This window comes from Lissotriton vulgaris, chromosome 4_1 (assembly GCF_964263255.1).
Source record: "Lissotriton vulgaris chromosome 4_1, aLisVul1.2, whole genome shotgun sequence".
Taxonomy (NCBI): Eukaryota; Metazoa; Chordata; class Amphibia; order Caudata; family Salamandridae; genus Lissotriton; species Lissotriton vulgaris.
In genome coordinates, this window is record NC_141691.1 from 1,302,189,546 (window position 1) to 1,302,205,390 (window position 15,845).

The 15,845-nt window shown below is 37.1% G+C and overlaps 9 non-coding genes across 9 annotated transcripts; all 9 read right to left on the reverse strand.

Moving 5' to 3' along the window:
- Positions 1-678: 678 nt before the first annotated feature.
- On the reverse strand, positions 679-752 carry TRNAI-AAU (transfer RNA isoleucine (anticodon AAU)). Its single transcript has one exon. It is a non-coding gene; the product is annotated as a tRNA-Ile (tRNA).
- A 789-nt stretch (positions 753-1,541) lies between these two features.
- TRNAI-AAU (transfer RNA isoleucine (anticodon AAU)) lies at positions 1,542-1,615 on the reverse strand. The gene has a single exon. It is a non-coding gene; the product is annotated as a tRNA-Ile (tRNA).
- Positions 1,616-2,404: 789 nt separating this feature from the next.
- TRNAI-AAU (transfer RNA isoleucine (anticodon AAU)) lies at positions 2,405-2,478 on the reverse strand. The gene has a single exon. It is a non-coding gene; the product is annotated as a tRNA-Ile (tRNA).
- A 784-nt stretch (positions 2,479-3,262) lies between these two features.
- On the reverse strand, positions 3,263-3,336 carry TRNAI-AAU (transfer RNA isoleucine (anticodon AAU)). Its single transcript has one exon. It is a non-coding gene; the product is annotated as a tRNA-Ile (tRNA).
- Positions 3,337-4,125: 789 nt separating this feature from the next.
- On the reverse strand, positions 4,126-4,199 carry TRNAI-AAU (transfer RNA isoleucine (anticodon AAU)). Its single transcript has one exon. It is a non-coding gene; the product is annotated as a tRNA-Ile (tRNA).
- A 2,089-nt stretch (positions 4,200-6,288) lies between these two features.
- TRNAI-AAU (transfer RNA isoleucine (anticodon AAU)) lies at positions 6,289-6,362 on the reverse strand. Its single transcript has one exon. It is a non-coding gene; the product is annotated as a tRNA-Ile (tRNA).
- Positions 6,363-10,187: 3,825 nt separating this feature from the next.
- On the reverse strand, positions 10,188-10,261 carry TRNAI-AAU (transfer RNA isoleucine (anticodon AAU)). Its single transcript has one exon. It is a non-coding gene; the product is annotated as a tRNA-Ile (tRNA).
- A 789-nt stretch (positions 10,262-11,050) lies between these two features.
- Positions 11,051-11,124, reverse strand: TRNAI-AAU (transfer RNA isoleucine (anticodon AAU)). Its single transcript has one exon. It is a non-coding gene; the product is annotated as a tRNA-Ile (tRNA).
- Positions 11,125-13,639: 2,515 nt separating this feature from the next.
- On the reverse strand, positions 13,640-13,713 carry TRNAI-AAU (transfer RNA isoleucine (anticodon AAU)). The gene has a single exon. It is a non-coding gene; the product is annotated as a tRNA-Ile (tRNA).
- Between the last annotated feature and the right edge of the window lie 2,132 nt (positions 13,714-15,845).

The window sequence follows — 15,845 nt, forward strand, 5'->3', positions numbered from 1 at the left end:
ATATCAACATGAAGAAACTAATATGACTTTAGAAGAATTACAATACAAAAAAGATTTTCATACTTAGTGTTAGAACTTAGAGCCATTAATGTTTTTTCCATGTGTTTTAGCAATAAATAACAATTCATCACCTATATGCAATTGATTCATCTAATCATTGTGTCAGCTTCCCCCCCGAAGGAAATATAGACATACAAATGATACTGAAGAAAATACATCTATTTTCAACATTAAAGGAGCATCAAGTATTGGCTTAGAGACTGATTGAAAGTATGTTCTTGGCATTGTTAACTTTATGCTCTAAAGACTAAACTAATAGGCTCAATAAATATATAGCATACTTTAGAAGAAATAGCAGATGATGAAGTGCTACCGATTGTTAACCCGGGATAGTTGGAAAGCTTATATTCAGCTGTTTACATTCATACTATCTTTATATTTCATCAACAAGACAAAACAAAAATGACCTCAATAAATTGCAATAAATAAGAGATTTAGTTACTTGGCGTTAGAACTTAGAACCATTAATAGATATTTCAGGAGCTTTCAGAATAATAATTAATTCCACAACTATATCAAATGTATTCATCCAATCCTTCAAGCAGCGTTTGATCCAAGGTGATAAACAGTCAAAAATAAGACACAAGAAAAATTTATCTTTTTACAAACAATTAAACTTGGCCTGTACAGGGATCGAACCTGTGACCTTGGCGTTATTAGCACCACGCTCTAACCATCTGAGCTAACAGGCCAGTTTGCACAAATTACTGGAAGTCCAGCATATGAAGAAGTGCTAATGATAGTTAACCCGGGAGATTTGGAAAGCTTAATTTCAGAGGTTTACCATGAAGTTATAAATATATAATATCAACATGAAGAAACTTATATGACTTTAAAAAAATTTACAATACAAAAGATATTTTCATACTTAGTGTTAGAACTTAGAACCATTAATGTTTTTTCCATTTGTTTTAGCAATAAATAACAATTCATCACCTATATGCAATTGATTCATTTAATCATTCTATCAGCTTCCCCTCAAAGGAAATATAGAGATACACATGATACAGAAGAAAATACATCTATTTTCAACATTAAAGGAGCATCAAGTATTGGCTTGGAGACGGATTGAAAGTATGTCCTTGGCATTTTTAACTTTATGCTCTGAAGACTAAACTAATAGGCTCACTAAATATATAGCATACTATTGAAGAAATAGCAGATGATGAAGTGCTACCGATTGTTAACCCGGGATAGTTGGAAAGCTTATATTCAGCTGTTTACATTCATACTATATTTATATTTCATCAACAAGACAAAACAAAAATGACCTCAATAAATTGCAATAAATAAGAGATTTAGTAACTTGGTGTTAGAATTAGAACCATTAATAGATATTCCAGGAGCTTTCAGAATAATAATTAATTCTACAACTATATCAAATGTATTCATCCAATCCTTCAAGCATCGTTTGATCCAAGGTGATAAACAGTCAAAAAAGAGACACAAGAAAAATTAATCTTTTTTCAAACAATTAAACTTGGCCTGTACAGGGATCGAACCTGTGACCTTGGCGTTATTAGCACCACGCTCTAACCATCTGAGCTAACAGGCCGGTCTGCACAAATCCCTGGAAGTCCAGCATATGAAGAAGTGCTAATGATAGTTAACCCGGGAGATTTGAAAGCTTAATTTCGGAGGTTTACCATGAAGTTATAAATATATAATATCAACATGAAGAAACTAATATGACTTTAGAAGAATTACAATACAAAAAAGATTTTCATACTTAGTGTTAGAACTTAGAGCCATTAATGTTTTTTCCATGTGTTTTTGCAATAAATAACAATTCATCACCTATATGCAATTGATTCATCTAATCATTGTGTCAGCTTCCCCCCAGAAGGAAATACAGACATACAAATGATACTGAAGAAAATACATCTATTTTCAACATTAAAGGAGCATCAAGTATTGGCTTAGAGACTGATTGAAAGTATGTTCTTGGCATTGTTAACTTTATGCTCTAAAGACTAAACTAATAGGCTCAATAAATATATAGCATACTATTGAAGAAATAGCAGAGGATGAAGTGCTACCGATTGTTAACCCGGGATAGTTGGAAAGCTTATATTCAGCTGTTTACATTCATACTATATTTATATTTCATCAACAAGACAAAACAAAAATGACCTCAATAAATTGCAATAAATAAGAGATTTAGTTACTTGGCGTTAGAACTTAGAACCATTAATAGATATTCCAGGAGCTTTCAGAATAATAATTAATTCTACAACTATATCAAATGCATTCATCCAATCCTTCAAGCAGCGTTTGATCCAAGGTGATAAACAGTCAAAAATGAGACACAAGAAAAATGTATCTTTTTACAAACAATTAAACTTGGCCTGTACAGGGATCGAACCTGTGACCTTGGCGTTATTAGCACCACGCTCTAACCATCTGAGCTAACAGGCCATTTTGCACAAATTACTGGAAGTCCAGCATATGAAGAAGTGCTAATGATAGTTAACCCGGGAGATTTGGAAAGCTTAATTTCAGAGGTTTACCATGAAGTTATAAATATATAATATCAACATGAAGAAACTTATATGACTTTAAAAAAATTTACAATACAAAAGATATTTTCATACTTAGTGTTAGAACTTAGAACCATTAATGTTTTTTCCATGTGTTTTAGCAATAAATAACAATTCATCACCTATATGCAATTGATTCATTTAATCATTCTATCAGCTTCCCCTCAAAGGAAATATAGAGATACACATGATACAGAAGAAAATACATCTATTTTCAACATTAAAGGAGCATCAAGTATTGGCTTGGAGACGGATTGAAAGTATGTCCTTGGCATTTTTAACTTTATGCTCTGAAGACTAAACTAATAGGCTCACTAAATATATAGCATACTATTGAAGAAATGGCAGATGAAGAAGTGCTACTGATTGTTAACCCGGGATAGTTGGAAAGCTTATATTCAGCTGTTTACATTCATACTATTTTTATATTTCATCGACAAAACAAAAATGACCTCAATAAATTGCAATAAATAAGAGATTTAGTAACTTGGTGTTAGAATTAGAACCATTATTAGATATTCCAGGAGCTTTCAGAATAATAATTAATTCTACAACTATATCAAATGTATTCATCCAATCCTTCAAGCATCGTTTGATCCAAGGTGATAAACAGTCAAAAAAGAGACACAAGAAAAATTATTTTTTTTTCAAACAATTAAACTTGGCCTGTACAGGGATCGAACCTGTGACCTTGGCGTTATTAGCACCACGCTCTAACCATCTGAGCTAACAGGCCGGTCCGCACAAATCCCTGGAAGTCCAGCATATGAAGAAGTGCTAATGATAGTTAACCCGGGAGATTTGAAAGCTTAATTTCGGAGGTTTACCATGAAGTTATAAATATATAATATCAACATGAAGAAACTAATATGACTTTAGAAGAATTACAATACAAAAAAGATTTTCATACTTAGTGTTAGAACTTAGAGCCATTAATGTTTTTTCCATGTGTTTTAGCAATAAATAACAATTCATCACCTATATGCAATTGATTCATCTAATCATTGTGTCAGCTTCCCCCCCGAAGGAAATATAGACATACAAATGATACTGAAGAAAATACATCTATTGTCAACATTAAAGGAGCATCAAGTATTGGCTTAGAGACTGATTGAAAGTATGTTCTTGGCATTGTTAACTTTATGCTCTAAAGACTAAACTAATAGGCTCAATAAATATATAGCATACTTTAGAAGAAATAGCAGATGATGAAGTGCTACCGATTGTTAACCCGGGATAGTTGGGAAGCTTATATTCAGCTGTTTACATTCATACTATATTTATATTTCATCAACAAGACAAAACAAAAATGACCTCAATAAATTGCAATAAATAAGAGATTTAGTTACTTGGCGTTAGAACTTAGAACCATTAATAGATATTTCAGGAGCTTTCAGAATAATAATTAATTCTACAACTATATCAAATGTATTCATCCAATCCTTCAAGCAGCGTTTGATCCAAGGTGATAAACAGTCAAAAATAAGACACAAGAAAAATTTATCTTTTTACAAACAATTAAACTTGGCCTGTACAGGGATCGAACCTGTGACCTTGGCGTTATTAGCACCACGCTCTAACCATCTGAGCTAACAGGCCATTTTGCACAAATTACAGGAAGTCCAGCATATGAAGAAGTGCTAATGATAGTTAACCCGGGAGATTTGGAAAGCTTAATTTCAGAGGTTTACCATGAAGTTATAAATATATAATATCAACATGAAGAAACTTATATGACTTTAAAAAATTTTACAATACAAAAGATATTTTCATACTTAGTGTTAGAACTTAGAACCATTAATGTTTTTTCCATGTGTTTTAGCAATAATTAACAATTCATCACCTATATGCAATTGATTCATTTAATCATCCTATCAGCTTCCCCTCAAAGGAAATATAGAGATACACATGATACAGAAGAAAATACATCTATTTTCAACATTAAAGGAGCATCAAGTATTGGCTTGGAGACGGATTGAAAGTATGTCCTTGGCATTTTTAACTTTATTTCTATTTCTATTTCTATTTCTATTTAAAAATATTTATACAGCGCACGTACACCAGCGGTTTCATGGTGCTAGACTGACAGAGAGCTAAACATGAGGGGAGAAGCAGGGGGGATTAGTTGAGGAATTTTGCAAAAAGATGTGCCTTGAGCTGTTTCCGGAACAATAGGTACGAGGTGGAGGTTCTGAGCTCAAGAGGCAGTGAGTTCCAGAAAATCGGGGCGAGGGTCGCGAACTTAGAGCCTCCCCATTTCTTCCTCCGGAACCGTGGAACCGTAAGAAGAGATAGGGTAGAAGACCGCAGTTCCCTGGCGGGAACGTAGGGGATAATTTCAGATGAAATGAAAGCCGGGGCCGTGACAGTCGAGCTTGAAAAGTGATAGAAGCAAGCTTGAACTGGACACGGGCACAGACCGGGAGCCAGTGTAGGGATTTCAAAAGGGGAGTGACATGGTGGGATTTAGGGAGTTTAAACACCAGGCGCGCCGCCTGGTTTTGGACCTGCTGCAGCCGCCGAAGACTATATGCAGGAATACCTGCATATAGGGCGTTGCCGTAATCCAGGCGAGACACGACCATGGCAAGGGTAATCAATTTAAGTGCATCAAATGAAAAAAAACGGGACACCTTGCGTATGGTGCGCAGTGCCAGAAAGGAAGAGGAAACCACAGAGCTAACCTGGGAGTGAAGGGCGAGTTGGGAATTGAGCTTGATGCCAAGAGTTTTTACTGAGGTTGAGGGGACAGGGGGAGGACCAAGGGAAGGGGGCCAAAAGATGGGAGACCAGGGGCTGGATGAACCACCCGTCAACACCAGCTCTGTTTTATCTGGGTTGAGTTTGAGATGATTGTGGTTCATCCAGTCCCGGATATGGATCATAATGGTTTGAAGGTTGAGAGCAGAGTCAGGGGAAGAAGAGAGGTTAAAGACAAGCTGGAGGTCGTCCGCATAATTAAATACGGCGACCTCCATTTGTTGCAGTGAAAAAATAAGAGGGGAGATGTATAGGTTGAATAGGAGGGGGGAAAGGGAGGAGCCTTGGGGAACCCCGCACTGAACATTACGGAAGTCCACAGTGAAGTCACCCAGGCGGACAGCCTGGGTGCGGTCCCTCAGGAAGGAGGATAGCCAGACCAGAGCCGTGCCCTCGATCCCCGCCGCCCCGACACGGGAGAGCAGGATGGAATGATCCACCGTGTCAAAAGCGGCTGAGAGATCGAGGAGGACTAAGGCCTGCGGTTGGTTAGTATCCATACCCTCCCTGAGGTTGTCAAGGACCGAAAGTACTACGGACTCCGTAGAGTGTCTGAAGACTAAACTAATAGGCTCACTAAATATATAGCATACTATTGAAGAAATAGCAGATGATGAAGTGCTACCGATTGTTAACCCGGGATAGTTGGAAAGCTTATATTCAGCTGTTTACATTCATACTATATTTATATTTCATCAACAAGACAAAACAAAAATGACCTCAATAAATTGCAATAAATAAGAGATTTAGTAACTTGGTGTTAGAATTAGAACCATTAATAGATATTCCAGGAGCTTTCAGAATAATAATTAATTCTACAACTATATCAAATGTATTCATCCAATCCTTCAAGCATCGTTTGATACAAGGTGATAAACAGTCAAAAAAGAGACACAAGAAAAATTAATCTTTTTCAAACAATTAAACTTGGCCTGTACAGGGATCGAACCTGTGACCTTGGCGTTATTAGCACCACGCTCTAACCATCTGAGCTAACAGGCCGGTCTGCACAAATCCCTGGAAGTCCAGCATATGAAGAAGTGCTAATGATAGTTAACCCGGGAGATTTGAAAGCTTAATTTAGGAGGTTTACCATGAAGTTATAAATATATAATATCAACATGAAGAAACTAATATGACTTTAGAAGAATTACAATACAAAAAAGATTTTCATACTTAGTGTTAGAACTTAGAGCCATTAATGTTTTTTCCATGTGTTTTAGCAATAAATAACAATTCATCACCTATATGCAATTGATTCATCTAATCATTGTGTCAGCTTCCCCCCAGAAGGAAATATAGACATACAAATGATACTGAAGAAAATACATCTATTTTCAACATTAAAGGAGCATCAAGTATTGGCTTAGAGACTGATTGAAAGTATGTTCTTGGCATTGTTAACTTTATGCTCTAAAGACTAAACTAATAGGCTCAATAAATATATAGCATACTATTGAAGAAATAGCAGATGATGAAGTGCTACTGATTGTTAACCCGGGATAGTTGGAAAGCTTATATTCAGCTGTTTACATTCATACTATATTTATATTTCATCAACAAGACAAAACAAAAATGACCTCAATAAATTGCAATAAATAAGAGATTTAGTTACTTGGCGTTAGAACTTAGAACCATTAATAGATATTCCAGGAGCTTTCAGAATAATAATTAATTCTACAACAAATGCATTCATCCAATCCTTCAAGCAGCGTTTGATCCAAGGTGATAAACAGTCAAAAATGAGACACAAGAAAAATTAATCTTTTTTCAAACAATTAAACTTGGCCTGTACAGGGATCGAACCTGTGACCTTGGCGCTATTAGCACCACGCTCTAACCATCTGAGCTAACAGGCCGTTTTGCACAAATTCCTGGAAGTCCAGCATATGAAGAAGTGCTAATGATAGTTAACCCGGGAGATTTGGAAAGCTTAATTTCAGAGGTGTACCATGAAGTTATAAATATAAATTATCAACATGAAGAAACTAATATGACTTTAGAAAAATTACAATACAAAAGAAATTTTCATACTTAGTGTTAGAACTTAGAGCCATTAATGTTTTTTCCATGTGTTTTAGCAATAAATAACAATTCATCACCTATATGCAATTGATTCATCTAATCATTCTATCAGCTTCCCCTCAAAGGAAATATAGACATACACATTATACAGAAGAAAATACATCTATTTTCAACATTAAAGGAGCATCAAGTATTGGCTTGGAGACTGATTGAAAGTATGTCCTTGGCATTTTTAATTTTATGCTCTACAGACTAAACTAATAGGCTCAATAAATACATAGCATACTATTGAAGAAATAGCAGATGATGAAGTGCTACCGATTGTTAACCCGGGATAGTTGGAAAGCTTATATTCAGCTGTTTACATTCATACTATCTTTATATTTCATCAACAAGACAAAACAAAAATGACCTCAATAAATTGCAATAAATAAGAGATTTAGTTACTTGGCGTTAGAACTTAGAACCATTAATAGATATTCCAGGAGCTTTCATAATAATAAATAATTCTACAACTATATCAAATGCATTCATCCAATCCTTCAAGCAGCGTTTGATCCAAGGTGATAAACAGTCAAAAATGAGACACAAGAAAAATTAATCTTTTTTCAAACAATTAAACTTGGCCTTTACAGGGATCGAACCTGTGACCTTGGTGTTATTAGCACCACGCTCTAACCATCTGAGCTAACAGGCCATTTTGCACAAATTTCTGGAAGTCCAGCATATGAAGAAGTGCTAATGATAGTTAACCCGGGAGATTTGGAAAGCTTAATTTCGGAGGTTTACCATGAAGTTATAAATATATAATATCAACATGAAGAAACTAATATGACTTTAGAAAAATTACAATACAAAAGAGATTTTCATACTTAGTGTTAGAACTTAGAGCCATTAATGTTTTTTCCATGTGTTTTAGCAATAAATAACAATTCATCACCTATATGCAATTGATTCATCTAATCATTCTATCAGCTTCCCCTCAAAGGAAATATAGAGATACACATGATACAGAAGAAAATACATCTATTTTCAACATTAAAGGAGCATCAAGTATTGGCTTGGAGGCTGATTGAAAGTATGTCCCTGGCATTTTTAACTTTATGCTCTAAAGACTAAACTAATAGGCTCACTAAATATATAGCATACTATTGAAGAAATAGCAGATGATGAAGTGCTACTGATTGTTAACCCGGGATAGTTGGAAAGCTTATATTCAGCTGTTTACATTCATACTATCTTTATATTTCGACAACAAAACAAAACAAAAATGACCTCAATAAATTGCAATAAATAAGAGATTTAGTTACTTGGCGTTAGAACTTAGAACCAATCATAGATATTCCAGGAGCTTTCAGAATAATAATTAATTCTACAACTATATCAAATGTATTCATCCAATCCTTCAAGTAGCTTCAAGTGTCTCCCTGACCAACGACCCCGCCTACGCCAGAGCCAACCTGCACGAAGGGATGAAAGAGGTAGCCGAGTGGATGACGACCAGCTGCCTGAAACTGAACTCGAACAAGACGGAGGTCCTCATCCTGGGCTCCTCACCCTCCGCCTGGGACGACTCCTGGTGGCCTCCTGCCCTGGGCACCGCACCCAAACCCACAGACCATGCACGCAACCTGGGCTTCATCCTGGACTCCTCCCTCTCCATGACCAGGCAAGTCAACCACGTCTCCTCGGCGTGCTTCAACACCCTACGCATGCTACGGAAGATCTTCTGGTGGATCCCCACCGAGACCAGGAAGACCGTCACCCAGGCCCTCGTCACCAGCCGACTGGACTACGGCAACGCCCTCTACGCCGGTACCACCGCCAAGCTCCAGAAGAGACTCCAGCGGATCCAGAACGCCTCAGCCAGACTCATCCTCGACATCCCACGAACCAGCCACATCACCAGACATCTGAGAGACCTTCACTGGCTCCCCGTCAACAAAAGAATCACCTTCCGCCTCCTCACCCACGCACACAAAGCCCTACACGACCAAGGCCCGAGCTACATCAACAGCCGGATCAACTTCTACGCTCCCAAACGCCACCTCCGATCAGCCAACCACGCCCTCGCCGCCGTCCCCCGCATCCGAAGAGCGACTACAGGAGGAAGGTCCTTCTCCTACCTGGCCGCCAAGACCTGGAACTCCCTCCCGACCGACCTGCGCCTGACCCAAGACCACCTCTCCTTCAGGAAGAAGCTGAAGACCTGGCTGTTCGAGCAGTAGCGGCACCCCCCTCCCCCCAGCGCCTTGAGACCCTAGGGGTATGTAGCGCGCTCTATAAGTGTCACTGATTGATTGATTGATTGATCCAAGGTGATAAACAGTCAAAAATGAGACACGAGAAAAATTAATCTTTTTACAAACAATTAAACTTAGCCTGTACAGGGATCGAACCTGTGACCTTGGCGTTATTAGCACCACGCTCTAACCATCTGAGCTAACAGGCCGTTTTGCACAAGTTCCTGGAAGTCCAGCATATGAAGAAGTGCTAATGATAGTTAACCCGGGATAGTTTGGAAAGCTTATATTCAGCTGTTTACATTCATACTATATTTATATTTCATCAACAAGACAAAACAAAAATGAACTCAATAAATTGCAATAAATAAGAGATTTAGTTACTTGGCGTTAGAACTTAGAACCATTAATAGATATTTCAGGAGCTTTCAGAATAATAATTAATTCTACAACTATATCAAATGTATTCATCCAATCCTTCAAGCAGCGTTTGATCCAAGGTGATAAACAGTCAAAAATAAGACACAAGAAAATTTTTTCTTTTACAAACAATTAAACTTGGCCTGTACAGGGATCGAACCTGTGACCTTGGCGTTATTAGCACCACGCTCTAACCATCTGAGCTAACAGGCCATTTCGCAAAAATCACTGGAAGTCCAGCATATGAAGAAGTGCTAATGATAGTTAACCCGGGAGATTTGGAAAGCTTAATTTCAGAGGTTTACCACGAAGTTATAAATATATAATATCAACATGAAGAAACTTATATGACTTTAAAAAATTTTACAATACAAAAGATATTTTCATACTTAGTGTTAGAACTTAGAACCATTAATGTTTTTTCCATGTGTTTTAGCAATAAATAACAATTCATCACCTATATGCAATTGATTCATTTAATCATTCTATCAGCTTCCCCTCAAAGGAAATATAGAGATACACATGATACAGAAGAAAATACATCTATTTTCAACATTAAAGGAGCATCAAGTATTGGCTTGGAGACGGATTGAAAGTATGTCCTTGGCATTTTTAACTTTATGCTCTGAAGACTAAACTAATAGGCTCACTAAATATATAGCATACTATTGAAGAAATAGCAGATGATGAAGTGCTACCGATTGTTAACCCGGGATAGTTGGAAAGCTTATATTCAGCTGTTTACATTCATACTATATTTATATTTCATCAACAAGACAAAACAAAAATGACCTCAATAAATTGCAATAAATAAGAGATTTAGTAACTTGGTGTTAGAATTAGAACCATTAATAGATATTCCAGGAGCTTTCAGAATAATAATTAATTCTACAACTATATCAAATGTATTCATCCAATCCTTCAAGCATCGTTTGATCCAAGGTGATAAACAGTCAAAAAAGAGACACAAGAAAAATTAATCTTTTTTCAAAGAAGTAAACTTGGCCTGTACAGGGATCGAACCTGTGACCTTGGCGTTATTAGCACCACGCTCTAACCATCTGAGCTAACAGGCCGGTCTGCACAAATCCCTGGAAGTCCAGCATATGAAGAAGTGCTAATGATAGTTAACCCGGGAGATTTGAAAGCTTAATTTCGGAGGTTTACCATGAAGTTATAAATATATAATATCAACATGAAGAAACTAATATGACTTTAGAAGAATTACAATACAAAAAAGATTTTCATACTTAGTGTTAGAACTTAGAGCCATTAATGTTTTTTCCATGTGTTTTAGCAATAAATAACAATTCATCACCTATATGCAATTGATTCATCTAATCATTGTGTCAGCTTCCCCCCAGAAGGAAATATAGACATACAAATGATACTGAAGAAAATACATCTATTTTCAACATTAAAGGAGCATCAAGTATTGGCTTAGAGACTGATTGAAAGTATGTTCTTGGCATTGTTAACTTTATGCTCTAAAGACTAAACTAATAGGCTCAATAAATATATAGCATACTATTGAAGAAATAGCAGATGATGAAGTGCTACTGATTGTTAACCCGGGATAGTTGGAAAGCTTATATTCAGCTGTTTACATTCATACTATATTTATATTTCATCAACAAGACAAAACAAAAATGACCTCAATAAATTGCAATAAATAAGAGATTTAGTTACTTGGCATTAGAACTTAGAACCATTAATAGATATTCCAGGAGCTTTCAGAATAATAATTAATTCTACAACTATATCAAATGCATTCATCCAATCCTTCAAGCAGCGTTTGATCCAAGGTGATAAACAGTCAAAAATGAGACACAAGAAAAATTAATCTTTTTTCAAACAATTAAACTTGGCCTGTACAGGGATCGAACCTGTGACCTTGGCGTTATTAGCCCCACGCTCTAACCATCTGAGCTAACAGGCCGTTTTGCACAAATTCCTGGAAGTCCAGCATATGAAGAAGTGCCAATGATAGTTAACCCGGGAGATTTGGAAAGCTTAATTTCAGAGGTGTACCATGAAGTTATAAATATAAATTATCAACATGAAGAAACTAATATGACTTTAGAAAAATTACAATACAAAAGAGATTTTCATACTTAGTGTTAGAACTTAGAGCCATTAATGTTTTTTCCATGTGTTTTAGCAATAAATAACAATTCATCACCTATATGCAATTGATTCATCTAATCATTCTATCAGCTTCCCCTCAAAGGAAATATAGACATACACATTATACAGCAGAAAATACATCTATTTTCAACATTAAAGGAGCATCAAGTATTGGCTTGGAGACTGATTGAAAGTATGTCCTTGGCATTTTTAATTTTATGCTCTACAGACTAAACTAATAGGCTCAATAAATACATAGCATACTATTGAAGAAATAGCAGATGATGAAGTGCTACCGATTGTTAACCCGGGATAGTTGGAAAGCTTATATTCAGCTGTTTACATTCATACTATCTTTATATTTCATCAACAAGACAAAACAAAAATGACCTCAATAAATTGCAATAAATAAGAGATTTAGTTACTTGGTGTTAGAACTTAGAACCATTAATAGATATTCCAGGAGCTTTCAGAATAATGATTAATTCTACAACTATATCAAATGTATTCATCCAATCCTTCAAGCATCGTTTGATCCAAGGTGATAAACAGTCAAAAATGAGACACAAGAAAAATTAATCTTTTTTCAAACAATTAAACTTGGCCTGTACAGGGATCGACCCTGTGACCTTGGCGTTATTAGCACCACGCTCTAACCATCTGAGCTAACAGGCCGGTCTGCACAAATTCCTGGAAGTCCAGCATATGAAGAAGTGCTAATGATAGTTAACCCGGGAGATTTGGAAAGCTTAATTTCGGAGGTTTACCATGACGTTATAAATATATAATATCAACATGAAGAAACTAATATGACTTTAGAAAAATTACAATACAAAAGAGATTTTCATACTTAGTGTTAGAACTTAGAGCCATTAATGTTTTTTCCATGTGTTTTAGCAATAAATAACAATTCATCACCTATATGCAATTGATTCATCTAATCATTGTGTCAGCTTCCCCTCGAAGGAAATATAGACATACAAATGATACTGAAGAAAATACATCTATTTTCAACATTAAAGGAGCATCAAGTATTGGCTTAGAGACTGATTGAAAGTATGTTCTTGGCATTGTTAACTTTATGCTCTAAAGACTAAACTAATAGGCTCAATAAATATATAGCATACTATTGAAGAAATAGCAGATGATGAAGTGCTACCGATTGTTAACCCGGGATAGTTGGAAAGCTTATATTCAGCTGTTTACATTCATACTATCTTTATATTTCATCAACAAGACAAAACAAAAATGACCTCAATAAATTGCAATAAATAAGAGATTTAGTTACTTGGCGTTAGAACTTAGAACCATTAATAGATATTCCAGGAGCTTTCATAATAATAATTAATTCTACAACTATATCAAATGCATTCATCCAATCCTTCAAGCAGCGTTTGATCCAAGGTGATAAACAGTCAAAAATGAGACACAAGAAAAATTAATCTTTTTTCAAACAATTAAACTTGGCCTGTACAGGGATCGAACCTGTGACCTTGGCGTTATTAGCACCACGCTCTAACCATCTGAGCTAACAGGCCATTTTGCACAAATTCCTGGAAGTCCAGCATATGAAGAAGTGCTAATGACAGTTAACCCGGGAGATTTGGAAAGCTTAATTTCGGAGGTGTACCATGAAGTTATAAATATAAATTATCAACATGAAGAAACTAATATGACTTTAGAAAAATTACAATACAAAAGAGATTTTCATACTTAGTGTTAGAACTTAGAACCATTAATGTTTTTTCCATGTGTTTTAGCAATAAATAACAATTCATCACCTATATGCAATTGATTCATCTAATCATTCTATCAGCTTCCCCTCAAAGGAAATATAGACATACACATTATACAGAAGAAAATACATCTATTTTCAACATTAAAGGAGCATCACTTATTGGCTTGGAGACTGATTGAAAGTATGTCCTTGGCATTTTTAACTTTATGCTCTAAAGACTAAACTAATAGGCTCACTAAATATATAGCATACTATTGAAGAAATAGCAGATGATGAAGTGCTACTGATTGTTAACCCGGGATAGTTGGAAAGCTTATATTCAGCTGTTTACATTCATACTATCTTTATATTTCGACAACAAAACAAAACAAAAATGACCTCAATAAATTGCAATAAATAAGAGATTTAGTTACTTGGCGTTAGAACTTAGAACCAATCATAGATATTCCAGGAGCTTTCAGAATAATAATTAATTCTACAACTATATCAAATGTATTCATCCAATCCTTCAAGTAGCTTCAAGTGTCTCCCTGACCAACGACCCCGCCTACGCCAGAGCCAACCTGCACGAAGGGATGAAAGAGGTAGCCGAGTGGATGACGACCAGCTGCCTGAAACTGAACTCGAACAAGACGGAGGTCCTCATCCTGGGCTCCTCACCCTCCGCCTGGGACGACTCCTGGTGGCCTCCTGCCCTGGGCACCGCACCCAAACCCACAGACTATGCACGCAACCTGGGCTTCATCCTGGACTCCTCCCTCTCCATGACCAGGCAAGTCAACCACGTCTCCTCGGCGTGCTTCAACACCCTACGCATGCTACGGAAGATCTTCTGGTGGATCCCCACCGAGACCAGGAAGACGTTCACCCAGGCCCTCGTCACCAGCCGACTGGACTACGGCAACGCCCTCTACGCCGGTACCACCGCCAAGCTCCAGAAGAGACTCCAGCGGATCCAGAACGCCTCAGCCAGACTCATCCTCGACATCCCACGAACCAGCCACATCACCAGACATCTGAGAGACCTTCACTGGCTCCCCGTCTACAAAAGAATCACCTTCCGCCTCCTCACCCACGCACACAAAGCCCTACACGACCAAGGCCCGAGCTACCTCAACAGCCGGATCAACTTCTACGCTCCCAAACGCCACCTCCGATCAGCCAACCACGCCCTCGCCGCCGTCCCCCGCATCCGAAGAGCGACTACAGGAGGAAGGTCCTTCTCCTACCTGGCCGCCAAGACCTGGAACTCCCTCCCGACCGACCTGCGCCTGACCCAAGACCACCTCTCCTTCAGGAAGAAGCTGAAGACCTGGCTGTTCGAGCAGTAGCGGCACACCCCTCCCCCCAGCGCCTTGAGACCCTACGGGTATGTAGCGCGCTCTATAAGTGTCACTGATTGATTGATTGATTGATCCAAGGTGATAAACAGTCAAAAATGAGACACGAGAAAAATTAATCTTTTTACAAACAATTAAACTTAGCCTGTACAGGGATCGAACCTGTGACCTTGGCGTTATTAGCACCACGCTCTAACCATCTGAGCTAACAGGCCTTTTTGCACAAATTCCTGGAAGTCCAGCATATGAAGAAGTGCTAATGATAGTTAACCCGGGAGATTTGGAAAGCTTAATTTCAGAGGTTTACCATGAAGTTATACTTATATAATATCAACATGAAGAAACTAATATGACTTAAAAAAATTACAATACAAAAGAGATTTTCATACTTAGTGTTAGAACTTAGAACCATTAATGTTTCTTCCATGTGTTTTAGCAATAAATAACAATTCATCACCTATATGCAATTGATTCATCTAATCATTGTGTCAGCTTCCCCTCGAAGGAAATATAGACATACAAATGATACTGAAGAAAATACATCTATTTTCAACATTAAAGGAGCATCAAGTATTGGCTTAGAGACTGATTG